Source organism: Ranitomeya variabilis, chromosome 6 (assembly GCF_051348905.1).
Source record: "Ranitomeya variabilis isolate aRanVar5 chromosome 6, aRanVar5.hap1, whole genome shotgun sequence".
Classification (NCBI taxonomy): Eukaryota; Metazoa; Chordata; class Amphibia; order Anura; family Dendrobatidae; genus Ranitomeya; species Ranitomeya variabilis.
The window spans coordinates 224,195,233-224,206,433 of record NC_135237.1 but is presented as its reverse complement, the minus strand read 5'-3'; the positions used below and the strand labels follow the sequence as shown (position 1 = coordinate 224,206,433).

The window sequence follows — 11,201 nt, the reverse complement described above, 5'->3', positions numbered from 1 at the left end:
TTGATGCACAAGCTGCCAAACCCTCTAGCCCTGTTTCCCCACCAAAAAAACCCCCCAAGAACCCTTTAAAGCAACACCAAAACTGAAATTGATATGCGCAATGCGCATGTTGGTAAAAGCCACCTATCAAACCTTATCAAAAATGTTCCTCATTCGAACTTAAAATACCAATTCCAAAAATTGGTAATTATGATTACCCTACAGTTTGTATTTTCTAAAACCGGATAACATATTCTATACACAAGATTTGCATTACACATTTATATATATAACCTTTACTGCATGTTTACCCAATATTACATTTATCTTGAAATGAGACTACTGACAGTTTTGTGTAATTTTTATTACTATTTTTAAAAAAAAAATTTTTTTTTTTAATGGTACAGTAGGAGCTACACTGCTCTTTATTTGAAATACTATAACATTTGGGATAACAACAAAAATGCAGAACACATCACACATCATTTATACACACACACAAAACTCATTTTACACCACAGCTATAAAAAATAACAGCTTAAATAGTATGAAAAACATATAAACAGGGCAGGCAGGCGCACGCACACAAGCACGCACACAAGCATGCACGCACACAAGCACGCACACAAGCACGCACGCACACAAGCATGCAAGCACGCACACAAGCAAGCACGCACGCACGCACACAAGCATGCACGCACACAAGCATGCACGCACGCACGCAAGCACGCACACAAGCACGCACGCACACAAGCATGCACGCACACAAGCACGCACACAAACACGCACGCACACAAGCACGCACGCACGCATGCATGCATGCTGGATGGCAGTACTCACATGGCTGTCTCAGGCAGGGTCTGGCTTGCAGGGCCTCTCTGGCTGGATGGCAGTGCCTGGCTGGCAAAGTCTTGCTGGCAGAGTGTCTCTGGCTTGCAGGGCCTCTCTGGCTGGATGGCAGTGCCTGGCTGGCAAAGTCTTGCTGGCAGAGGTCTTGCTGGCTGGGTCTCTCGGGCATGGAAGGGTCTCTCTTGCTGGCTGGTACATTTGGGAATGACCTGTCCTCTTTATATAGTTTTTGGGTTGTCTGGGCAAAGTTGCAACTTTTTGGAGCATGCTCAATCAAAAAAAGCGGATTGAGGCGACGGATCCGCCAAAAAACGGATCGCGACGGATCCGTCGCCCATAGGCACCCATTCAAAAAAAAGGCGGACGCGACGGATCCGCCGCGTTCCGCCTTTTTGCCGGCGACAAAAAACGTTACAAAGTCCGTCAATGTCTAGACAACGTCCGCCAAATATCGACGGATCCGTCGCAAGGCGGATGGAACGGACGACCATCCGCCACAATCCGTCTCTAATGCAAGTCAATGGAAAAATAGCGGATCCGCCCAAAAAAAAAAACGGATCCGCCATTTTACGAAAATGGCGGTTTTTGACTGACGCCGAAAGACTGAAGTGTGAAAGAGGCCTTAGAGGACTCTGACTGGGAGAATGGACCAGAAGACATGTCAGCGTCCAGATCCATTAATGCAGAAAACCTGTTGCTAGATTGTTTTGAGTTAGCTCTGCGCGCTTTAGGCATGAGGGCGATTTGAATAGAAAAGGATCTCCGTGTTGCTTATCCCGTATTAGAGAAATTAGGTCAAAGGGGGGGCATATTGCGCGGCGTCCCCTAGCAGATGTGAGAGGGGCAAGATAAGGCATTCCAATAGTCTTGGGGTATATTATAGGCTGGGCCTAATTAGACTGAAAATATAGCGGAGAATAGTCTGCGGTGAATTTCAACTGTAGGGTTGAAAAGCTGGTATGCTGGTAAGTGGCCAACTCAAGGCAGGATAGATTCCGCAGAACCTGGTCTACCGCTCCAACTCAGGTCTCAGATAAACTGACAGCGCCCAGCCAGGGAGAACAGCGGTACCCAGCACCCCAATCAAGGCCCCCTCCCAGGTAGCTTAGATGAGCAGGTTGCCCACTTTATACCTACTCCCCTCAGTTCTCTGCGAGGTCACAAAGTCTGCTACAAAGGCAGCAAGGGGGCCCCACGGCAGGTCGGCACCCCACTGGATATCAGACTGAAGAGGCCTGCGTCCAGGGCGGGAAGATCCTTACCGGTGACAATGTGTCTGTGGCGCTCTCCCCAGTCTCCTCGATCTTCACTCCTCACGGCGGCGGCAGAGAACGCCGCAGAATCAGGGTCCCAGGAGGCGAACCGGATGGGCAGGCGGCGTGACACTACTGCAGCGCCGAGGTGGCCGGCGCGCGGGTAAATGCAGGCAGTGTCCCACAGCGCGGCTAAGGAGCCAGGGCCTGGGTCCGTTCCGTCGCTCGGGTGGGGTGAGGGAGGGCTGGGCAGGAAGCAGCTCCGGGGCGCCCAAGTGTGACCGCGTGGTGGTCTCTGCTCCTCCTGCGGCGCCAGGACTTCAATGACCGGGCTCACCATCCCAGATGCGGCAAGAACGAGCGCTCTGGTGTGGTACAGGCTGGGCTTCTTCTTGAGGGCGGGGATACAGTAAGGGCCTCGCGGCGGGTGGTGGTCGTGTCAGTGTCCCGCAGGCTTCAGGCCTGGTTGTAGTCCTCGAGCAGGTGCTGTAGAATTGGACCGGTTTTCACGTCCTTGTGACCCGATATTGCCTCTAGGGTGTAGGGGCAAGGTGATGGTGCCTCTTTTTTGCGTGGATGGGTCCACGTAGGGTAAAAAACGAGCAGATTATCTCTGCAGCCTGGGGAGCTCAGGGAAAGCACGTCTTGCTCCTTCGGCTGTTGGCCATGCCCCATGTCTTTTTTTTTAATCGCAGCAGCAGCATATGGGGCATAATGTGCTGTGGAGCATCTTATGGGGCCATCAACTTTTATGGAACATTACAAAATCTGTAAACTAGCAACAAAAGTGTAAAGAATCAATAATGTATTTATTGAAAATACAATTTTTTTAATATTTTAAGGAGATTAGAGCAAACTGAAAAAACAGGATGGAAAAAAACATACATTGGACGGAACATATATGATGACAGTATCCTGGGTATAAATATACCACATGTATTACATCCAAGATAAAGAATTTAATATCATCCGCTTGAGGCACAGTTCAATATTGCATATAGGTAAATACAGAGTAAAGTGCATGGTGCTCATAACCAAAAGAGTCTCCAGACAAATACTTAAAGGGAACCTGTCACCCCCCTCAGGCGTTTGTAACTAAAAGAGCCACCTTGTGCAGCACAAATGCTGCATTCTGACAAGGTGGCTCTTTTAGTTATGATGCCTGCACACACTGAAATAATCACTTATAAAATGTGCCCCCTCTTACCCTGAAATCGCCAGGGAGGCGGGTCTTTCCTTTATAATCAGACGGAGTACAGCCATCACTCCAGGCCTCTGCACGCCGGGCGCCGCCTCCTCTTGCTGCATTATCATCCCCGATGCCTGCACATTAAGTTTTTTTTTCCGGGCGTGCGCAGTTGCGCTGCCCTTTGTACTTACAGCGCAGGCGACCGGGACGATAATGAAGCAAGAGGAGGCGGCGCCCGGCGCGCACATGCCCGGAGTGATGGCTGTGCGTCGTCTGATTAGAAAGGAAAGACCCGCCTCCCTGGCGATTTCAGGGTAAGAGGGGGCACATTTTATAAGTGATTATTTCAGCGTGTGCAGGCATCATAGCTAAAAGAGCCACCTTGTCAGAATGCAGCATTTGTGCTGCCCAAGGTGGCTGTTTTAGTTACAAACGCCTGAGGGGGGTGACAGGTTTCCTTTAACCCCTTCCCGACCCACGACGCCACGTAGGCGTCATGAAAACCCGTGCCAATCCGACCCATGACGCCTATGTGGCGTCATGGAATGATCGCGTCGCTGCAGAGCGGGTGAAAGGGTTAACTCCGATTTCACCCGATCTGCAGAGACAGGGCGAGTGGTACTTCAGCCCAGGGGGGGTGGCTTCACCCCCCCCCGTGGCTACGATCGCTCTGATTGGCTGTTGAAAGTGAAACTGCCAATCAGAGCGATTTGTAATATTTCACCTAAAAAACTGGTGAAATATTACAATCCAGCCATGGCCGATGCTGCAATATCATCGGCCATGGCTGGAAATACTGAAGTGACCCCCCCCCACCCCACCGATCGCCCCCCCAAGCCACCGATCTGTCCCGTAGTCCCCTCCGTCCTGTGCTCCGCTCCCCCGTCCTCCTGTCCGCTCCCCCCTGCTCCTATGTCACCCCCCCGTGCTCCGACGCCCCCCTGTGCCCCGATCTCCCCCCCTTATACTTACCGAGGCTCCCGCTGCCCGTCCGCCTCCTCCATGGGCGCCGCCATCTTCCAAAATGGCGGGCGCATGCTCAGTGCGCCCGCCGAATCTGCCGGCCGGCAGATTCATTACAAAGTACATTTTGATCGCTGTGGTAGGTTCTATCACAGCGATCAAAATAAAAAAAATAATAAATAAACCCCCCCCTTTATCACCCCCATAGCTACCTATGTAGACAATAATAAAATAAAGAAAATATATTTTTTTTCTTTTTCCACTAGGGTTAGGGTTAGAACTAGGGTTAGAACTAGGGGTAGGGTTAGGGGTAGGGTTAGGGTTACGGGTAGGGTTAGGGTTAGGGGTAGGGTTAGGGTTATGGCATGTGCACTCAGTGCGGATTTGGCTGCGGATCCGCAGCGGATTGGCCGCGGATCCGCAGCGGATTGGCCGCAGATCCGCAGCGGATTGGCCGCGGATCCGCAGCGGATTGGCCGCGGATCTGCAGCGGATTGGCCACGTAGCAGTTTTCCATCAGGTTTACAGTACCATGTACACCTATGGAAAACCAAATCCGCTGTGCCCATGGTGCGGAAAATTCCGTGCAGAAACGCTGCGTTGTATTTAGCATGTCAATTCTTTGTGCGGATTCCGCAGCGTTTTACACCTGTTCCTCAATAGGAATCCGCAGGTGAAATCCGCACAAAAAAACACTGGAAATCTGCTGGAAATCCGCAGGTGAAACGCAGTGCCTTTTACCTGCAGATTTTTCAAAAATCGTGCGGACAAATCTCACACGAATCCGCAACGTGGGCACATAGCCTTAGGGTTAGGGTTGGAATTAGAGTTAGGGTTGGAATTAGGGCTAGGGTTGGAAATAGGGTTAAGATTAGGCTTGTGGTTAGGGTTACGGATAGGGTTAGGGGTGCGTTGGGGTTACAGTTGTGGTTAGGGTTGGGATTAGGGTTAGGGTTGGGATTAGGGTTGGAATTAGGGTTACGGGTGTGTTGCGGTTAGGGTTGTGGTTAGGGGTGTGTTGGGGTTAGGGTTGTGATTAGGGTTATGGCTACAGTTGGGATTAGGATTAGGGGTGTGTTGGGGTTAGTGTTGAAGTTAGAATTGAGGGGTTTCCACTGTTTAGGCACATCAGGGGTCTCCAAACGCAACATGGCGCCACCATTGATTCCAGCCAATCTTGCGTTCAAAAAGTCAAATGGTGCTCCCTCCCTTCCAAGCCCCGACGTGCGCCCAAACAGTGGTTTACCCCCACATTTGGGGTACCAGCGTACTCAGGACAAACTGGGCAACAACTGTTGGGGTCCAATTTCTCCTGTTACCCTTGCAAAAATAAAAAATTACTTGCTAAAACATAATTTTTGAGGAAAGAACAATTATTTTTTATTTTCATGGCTCTGCGTTATAAACTTCTGTGAAGCACTTGGGGGTTGAAAGTGCTCACCACACATCTAGATAAGTTCCTTGGGGGTCTAGTTTCGAAATTGGGTCACTTGTGGGGTGTTTCTACTGTTTAGGCACATCAGGGGCTCTGCAAATGCAACGTGATGCCCGCAGACCATTCCATCAAAGTCTGCATTTCAAATGTCACTACTTCCCCATCGAGCCCTGACGTGTGCCCAAACAGTGGTTTACCCCCACATATGGGGTACCAGCACACTCACAACAAACTGGGCAACAAATATTGGGGCCCAATTTCTCCTGTTACCCTTGTGAAAATAAAAATTTACTTGCTAAAACATCTTTTTTGAGGAAAGAAAAATTATTTTTTATTTTCACGGCTCTGCGTTGTAAACTTCTGTGAAGCACTTGGGGGTTGAACGTGCTCACCACACATCTAGATAAGTTCCTTGGGGGGTCTAATTTCCAAAATGGGGTCACTTGTGGGGGGTTTCTACTGTTTAGGCATATCAGGGGCTCTGCAAACGTAACATGATGCCCGCAGACCATTCCATCAAAGTCTGCATTCCAAAACGTCACTACTTCCCTTCCGAGCCCCGGCATGTGCCCAAACAGTGGTTTACCCCCACATATGGGGTATCAGCGTACTCAGGAGAAACTGGACAACAACTTTTGGGGTCCAATTTCTCCTGTTACCCTTGGGAAAATAAAAAATTGTGGGCTAAAAAATCATTTTTGAGAAAAGAAAAATTATTTTTTATTTTCATGGCTCTGCGTTATAAACTTCTGTGAAGCACCTGGGGGTTCAAAGTGCTCACCACACATCTAGATTAGTTCCTTGGGAGGTCTAGTTTCCAAAATGGGGTCACTTGTGCGGGAGCTCTAATGTTTAGGCACACAGGGGCTCTCCAAACGCGACATGGTGTCCGCTAATGATTGGAGCTAATTTTCCATTCAAAAAGCCAAATGGCGTGCCTTCCCTTCCGAGCCCTGCCGTGCGCCCAAACAGTGGTTTACCCCCACATATGGAGTATCATCGTACTCAGGACAAACTGGACAACAACATTTGTGGTCCAATTTCTCCTATTGCCCTTGGGAAAATAAAAAATTCTGGGCTAAAAATCATTTTTGAGGAAAGAAAAATTATTTTTTATTTTCACGGCTCTGCGTTATAAACTTCTGTGAAGCACCTGGGGGTTATAAGTGCTCACTATGCATCTAGATAAGTTCCTTGGGGGGTCTAGTTTCCAAAATGGGGTCACTTGTAGGGGATCTCCAATGTTTAGGCACACAGGGGCTCTCCAAACGCGACATGGTGTCCGCTAACGATTGGAGCTAATTTTCCATTCAAAAAGTCAAATGGCACGCCTCCCCTTCCGAGCCTTGCCGTGCACCCAAACAGTGGTTTACCCCCACATATGAGGTATCGGCGTACTCAGGAGAAATTGCCCAACAAATTTTAGGATCCATTTTATCCTGTTGCCCATGTGAAAATGAAAAAATTGAGGCTAAAATATTTTTTTTGTGAAAAAAAGTACTTTTTCATTTTTACAGATCAATTTGTGAAGCACCTGGGGGTTTAAAGTGCTCACTATGCTTCTAGATAAGTTCCTTGGGGGGTCTAGTTTCCAAAATGTGGTCACTTGTGGGGGAGCTCCAATGTTTAGGCACACGGGGGCTCTCCAAACGCGACATGGTGTCTGCTAAAGATTGGAGCCAATTTTTCATTGAAAAAGTCAAATGGCGCTCCTTCCCTTCCGAGCCCTGCCGTGCGCCCAAACAGTGGTTTACCCCCACATATGAGGTATCAGCGTACACAACGTCCGTGGTCCAGTTTCTCCTTTTACCCTTGGGAAAATAAAAAAATTGTTGCTAAAAGATCATTTTTGTGACTAAAAAGTTAAATGTTCATTTTTTACTTCCATGTTGCTTCTGCTGCTGTGAAACACCTGAAGGGTTAATAAACTTCTTGAATGTGGTTTTGAGCACCTTGAGGGGTGCAGTTTTTAGAATGGTGTCACTTTTGGGTATTTTCAGCCATATAGAACCCTCAAAATGACTTCAAATGTGAGGTGGTCCCTAAAAAAAATGGTTTTGTAAATTTTGTTGTAAAAATGAGAAATCACTGGTCAAATTTTAACCCTTATAACTTCCTAGCAAAAAAAAAATTTGTTTCCAAAATTGTGCTGATGTAAAGTAGACATGTGGGAAACGTTATTTATTAACTATCTTGTGTCACATAACTCTCTGGTTTAACAGAATAAAAATTCAAAATGTGAAAATTGCGAAATTTTCAAAATTTTCGCCAAATTTCTGCTTTTTTCACAAATAAACTCAGAAATTATCGACCTAAATTTACCACTAACATGAAGCCCAATATGTCACGAAAAAACATTCTCAGAATCGCTAGGATCCGTTGAAACGTTCCTGAGTTATTACCTCATAAAGGGACACTGGTCAGAATTGCAAAAAACGGCAAGGTCATTAAGGCCAAAATAGGCTGGGTCATGAAGGGGTTAATACATCACACACATGTATCTGGGAGTTCCTCTCTCCCTGATTGGCCTCAGGGAAAAAAGTGTAATAAAGTATAAAGTGCATAATCCCCTAAGGTCAATCAGGGACAGTGTCATGCATATCAAAGATCAAGGGAACTAATTAGATTAGCAAAAGTAAAGACCACAAATAAATATAAATACCCAGAGTTCAGTTCCATCCAGCGTACCCTTTTATGGAACATTTTATGGGGCATATTATTCTATGGAGCATCTTATGGGGCCATCAACCTTTATGGAGCATTATATGGGGCATATTACTCTATGGAGCATCTTATGGGGCCATCCTTAACCTTTGTGCAGCATTATATGGGGCATATTTTTGTATGGAGCATCTTATGGGGCCCATCATGAACTTCATGGAGCATTGTATCGGGCATATTTTGTATGGAGCATCTTATGGGGCCCATCATGAACTGTATGGAGCATTATATGGGGCTCCTGATTGGACATGGATATTCAAAAACATTTAACCTACTCATATCTCAATTAATTTTACTTTTATTGGTATTTATTTTTATTTTTGAAATTTATCAGTAGCTGCTGCATTTCCCACCCTAGGCTTATACTCGAGTCAATAAGTTTTCACAGTTTTTTGTCCCAAAATTAGGGGCCTCGGCTTATACTCGGGTCGGCTTATACTCGAGTATATACGGTATTTCATTTTCTAAAGCAATTTTAAGAGTGCCGACACTTTCGACCATGACTGTATGAGAGGAATCATAGTTGATAATATTCAAAGTTTTGAGGGTGCTATTGGAGCCTTCTCTGCCAGGAGAAATTCTTCTTGATCTGAATGAATAAGATCTCATAGGAATGGGTTTAGTCTGTTGGCTATTAATTTAGCCTATATTTTTAAATCAGTGTTTAAAAGTGATATTGGGCGCTAGTTGCGGCATAAATGGGGTTCCTTTCCAGTTTCTGGGAATGACTGTGACATGCAGATGTGGCCTGAAATGGGAAGGGTGCGGAATCAGAGATATGGTTTTAAAACCTGAATCATTAAAGGGCTTAGCTGTATATGGAAGGACTTGTAGAATTTAGATGTCAGGCTATCACGACCAGGACTCTTATTCTCTGGAAGATACTTCAGAGTTTCTGGGAGGTGAACAGCGCTTCCAATTCATTTTTAATCTCCTCTGACAATTTTCAACCAGGTGAGGGTATAGAAGCTGATGGGTCTGATTTGGGGTTTGTTTGAGGTAAATTATATAATTTGGAATAATAGGGTCAAAACATTTCAGATATTTCAGAGGTGGTTTGTGCCAGAGAGTTTGAGAGTTTTCAACTCAAGGGATATGGTTCTGTGCTAGTTTAATTTAAAAGGGCTCGAGCCAGCATTCTTCCTGGCTTACTACCATATTTGTAGAACTTGCTGCCAATCTGAAAGAAGCGAATTTAGGAAGTCTCCAAAAGATGCTTGACTTCCAGTCTAGTCTTTACGAAGGTCTCTTGAGAGTTGGTGTTGACAGGGCATGTTTATTTTTCAGGGGTATTGAGCTCCTTTGCATTGAAGTAGATGATGTTTAAGTCCGCCATGATACTTTGGGAAGGTATTCTTAGGTATAAGCACGTTATTGATGCATGTTGTCACGATAATGTAAAAAGCCATATTGTGAGTTTAGTTTCAGAAGGTTATATGGCTTTACAGACACTCTGTGGCCCATTCCAATCCCCCTGTTCTCACTCTGCCTGCTGCCTATGTGTGTAATTCAAATCCCTCACTAGAATCACTGAAGTTTTATGGCTTTAGCTGCAAATACCAGACTGTGAAAACTACTCATTCCCTGCTCCCAACCAATACCAGCCAAAACTGGTATAGGAACCATGCGCTTCTTTGTTCTATTAACGGGATATATAGGGGCACGGATTCAGGCCAGGGATATAAGAATTATATATTCCGGATGTCCATCGATAGCTCTATCACTCACTGAAAGGGCTAGAAGCTAAACCCAACAAGTGCAAAGTGCAGGTTATTTCGTAAGTGGTTCAGGTAATTGCTCCGTGTTTACATGTAAAAGAATCGCCCTGACGTGGTGCACCTCGTGATTCTGGTGAATTTCTTACACGAGGTTCCTACAGCAAGATATGCATAAAAAATAGTTTTCATATTCTAAGTAAAGGGGAGGTGTCAGCCTCTAAGTGATTTCACCACAGGGGGAGTGCCTGGGTTTTGGGCTAGGAATAACTGTGTAAAGTCAGAGTTTTCAGTGTCTTTTTGCCTGGGGTCCAGCTGCTCTATAGATGTGACATGCATCTTGATGTATCTCCTGAGCACATGGGCAAACAGGAGATTAAATGATCTGAACGTTATGTAAGTGTTTTTTCAATTTTAATCCTTCTTTTATTTGTAATTGTAATGTACACATGATTTTGTCTTCTTTATAATATCTTTTTATACCTTGTAAACACTGCCTACCTTGTTTTTGGAGTAAAATATAAAATTACTAGCTTGTCTCTCCATGCTCTAAAAGAACTGTCGTGTCCTCTGAAGGGAATTACGCTACTGATTTGGGTTCCAGACCTTAATCCTTAGGAAATCGGAGCTGGTGGCAGCATACTTTGTTCTGTGCGTTTGGAAGGCTTTGTAGTGACGGCGGCGTTGATAATTATTGTTCCCGCCTGAATGAGAGTAGTTATATCGCCCTCGCTGCAGCATGACCAATAGCCAGTACATAGCAGGCAGCCTTTCTGGTGACTAATTACCCTAGCTGCAGTACCCTGACTGACCTGAGGGTAAGGGGGGTGCCAGAGAGCTGCAAATTCCAAACCAGAACTGTGAAGTGGGATATAGATAAATCCCCTTCAGAAAGAACAAGGGGCAACCAAACAACCTCAGTTCCTGACAAATTGGTGTGAGTGGAGGGGGATGATAAAGGTTTCTTCCCCGTGAACCATGACAGATTTGTGGGATCCCGGTGGGATCTGTGACATATTGGTGGCAGCACAGTGGGAACCGTGACACATGTCCAAGTAAAATGACCCCTAGGAGTACACAAAAAAAACAAAAGCATT

At 46.0% G+C, this 11,201-nt stretch overlaps 1 protein-coding gene across 1 annotated transcript in view; it reads left to right on the top strand.

Annotated features, from left to right (window-relative positions):
• TRIO (trio Rho guanine nucleotide exchange factor) overlaps positions 1-11,201 on the top strand; it is a 3,555,343-nt gene that overhangs the window by 3,441,879 nt on the left and 102,263 nt on the right.